The sequence below is a fragment of the Micrasema longulum genome, unplaced genomic scaffold, assembly GCF_059751315.1.
Source record: "Micrasema longulum isolate JH-2025_06_02 unplaced genomic scaffold, ASM5975131v1 h1tg001474l, whole genome shotgun sequence".
In the NCBI taxonomy this organism is placed as follows: Eukaryota; Metazoa; Arthropoda; class Insecta; order Trichoptera; family Brachycentridae; genus Micrasema; species Micrasema longulum.
This window is the reverse complement of record NW_028278659.1, coordinates 62478-65671: the sequence shown is the minus strand read 5'-3', so window position 1 is coordinate 65671 and position 3194 is coordinate 62478.

Here is a 3194-nt window from a genome sequence, read left to right as displayed (position 1 = left end):
TTGTGCGGCCTCAAGTTGAGGATATTGCTGATATATTTAATTGTGACATAATGAAATCTTTGCCTGCACCTGTCATCTTTCGTCAAGGTTTTCATAAATTCAATGTAAACTGCAAGATTGGGTCATTTTTTGTGAGTAAATTAAAAATGGTAATACGAAAACCAATTTTTAGTTTTACCTTTTAAAAACGATTTAAACTATTTTTAAAAATATAAGAATATCCGACCGAACATTTAAGAAAGTTTTACGTAAAATTTGCCAGCTTTTTTGTAAAATTATGAAGACCTGTCTTTTTTATTTTAAATGTTTTTTGAATAAATATTTTTTATAAAAAAGAATAAAATAAAACATAGAAAATATAATGAATTCTGTACATAAAATACAATTTCAAAGTATAGGTAATCTAGTAAATAATTGCACTACTGTACTCAATTCAAAATAAAAATAGTTTTTTGTTTTCTACATAAACATTTAAAGAAAAATCGTTTTGAAAGCTTGCCCCCTTAATTACGTAAATTGCATCAGAACTGAAATGGTTTGAAAAAAAATTCAAAAGCGATTTTTAATCAAACACAAACAAATTAAAAGGACTATAGATAAACTCCTTTGGTTTAGTTAAAAATCCAATTATGTGCCAACCCTGGAACACAAATCCGGATTGTATAGAAAAATTTAGGAAATAGTTGACAATGTTGCCCACCTGTTTTTGCATTGATTTTATAATGGTGATGCCTCAATAATGCTATTGTTTAAACATAAACCGCCTTTTTTGCCAAAAAAGTCGTAATGAACCGTATGATAAGGATGATAAAACCAAAAATAACAGTTAATTACAAGCGGGCAAAATTGTCAACAAGTGGAGATAATTTTGCCCAGCATGTTTTGTCTTCTAAAATTGCACAAATAAAAGAAAAGCAAACGCTGTGTACTTGTAAAAATGCTCAGAATAATTAGTATCACTATTCAACAAAATGAATAGGAGAAGTCCGGTACAAAAATTTTATGATATTGTAAAAGTTTGGTAAAACTGGGCAAAATTGTCACATTTGACGGTATTCAATCCAAATGATTAAGAATTGTCATCGGAGCTATGCAGTCTTCCCGAATAAATGCTCTTCAACAAGTAACCTTAGATCCTCCCCTCGATTTAAGACGTCAATATCTATCTGACAGAATGATTGTAAAATACTTGAATATCTCAAATTACCCGCTCCTTTTATCAACCGAAAACCTATTAAAGTTTAATCCCTAATAATCCTTTCTGGTAAAAAAATTACTCCTCACTAACAAAAAGCTATCTTCAGCTAAGTTCCAAAATGATATTCAAAAAATAATCCTAAGTCCCTTTCCTAGTGATATCTTCAAACCTAAAATTTTACCTGTTTCTTTATTTAACTTGATCATTAAAGATGAATGGAAACACTAGTCATTAATAAACATGGATGGATCCAAATTGGATTCCGTTAATTGTACCAGATCTGCATTTCTCTTCAACAAAAACGGAGACTATTCCCAGTTTTACTTTCCACCGTGCACTTCTGTATTTACAGCCATCAGAGAGGCTATTCAATATGTTGACACCAACAGTTTAAACAAAGCCCTGGATAACCCGACAGACTCCTTGAGCTCCCTTCTTAAAATTCAATCCAATCCAAAGTGATTATAGAATCATCCTGACGATTTTCTTGTGCTGGAAATCAAAAGTTTCCTTTTCAACTTAAACTGTAGAGAAATACAAGTAGTGTTAGCTTAGATTCCAAGTCACCTAGGGAATGAATCTGTTACTTTTGTTTTGTTAAAATTTTGTTACTAGTGGAAACACTAAATATTCCCATATCCCCATCGAAGACATTCTCGTCTCCACTAAAGAAGAATTGCTGGTAAGATGGACGGAACAGTGGAACATCAGGAAACTTTGCAAAGGGAAACACTACGCTTTGATTCAACCAGATATACCAGAGTCATTGGTTCAAAAACAAACTCAGCAAACAAGAAACGTCCACCATTTTCCGAATAAGTTCTATCACATCGAAGTAGTGGAGTCACTACTTCGGGAATTACAATGGCTACGTTTTCCACAGAGGGTTAAATAAAAACACTGTTGGCTTATGTATAAATCACTGCACACCTCTGCATTCCAGATGAACTAGCTGACAGGCGTCTTACGCTTAGATCAGCTACGTGTAGCCGTAGGGCGAGAGAAAAAGTTATTATACCTCTACGCAAACAGCGCACTAAATTCAGTGAACGCGCATTTGCGGTCGCAGGCCCTATGGCATGGAATGCTCTCCCGGCAAAGGTGCGAGGCTGTGAGAGTGAAGTGATGTTTCAGAAAAACTAAAAACCCACTTGTTCTCTTAAGCATTTGAACAAATCCGTAGCATGTGATCGATCACAAAATAAATTGTTTGAATTAAATTACAAATTTAAAAGCTTCAATTAAATTTATCTATAGAATCACTATGTAAAGCACCCTTGAGGTATTATGTTACGAAAATGGCGCTATATAAACTTATATAGCGACATATTATAATAATGACATGCCATTAATTTAATTTTATTTTTTGAATTTGCATTTTTTTCTTTCTGTATGTTTTCTGCCAAGGCTACCACCAGATTACAAAGATAACCATTTTTTTGTATAGGTCCTCAGTTGCTGTTTGTGGTAAGGTTTTTGTTTTGGTTTGGTTTTATTAGTTTTGATTAAGTATGATTTTATGGATTAGATAACTACATATTTTTTAAATTAATGAAATAATTTTATAGCGAAATATTTTCATGAATTTCATTTATATATATATTTTTATATATAATAGGCATTGAACACCACAAAACAGAGAAAAAAAAAATTAAACATCAATTGGACAATCCGTAACAGTACATTTGACTTCGGATTTTCTTACAGCCCTTGCATACGCAAGGTATATTACTTACCACTCAGTAGGCGTAGAGAGGTATGGATATCTCTATCTACAAAATGTGAGAAACAGGTATGTCTGATAATAATAGTAAATAATCTTTACCATTTAAAAAAATAATAAATTGAGATAGAATGAATTTTTTGATACTCGGAATTATTATTTTTTATACCAGATAACCTATTTACGATCATTCATTATTTTAGTAACTTCTTTAACACAGATTGTAAAACGGTAGACCTGTGTATAAACAGAGGAGTAAATGAAAGAAAAACA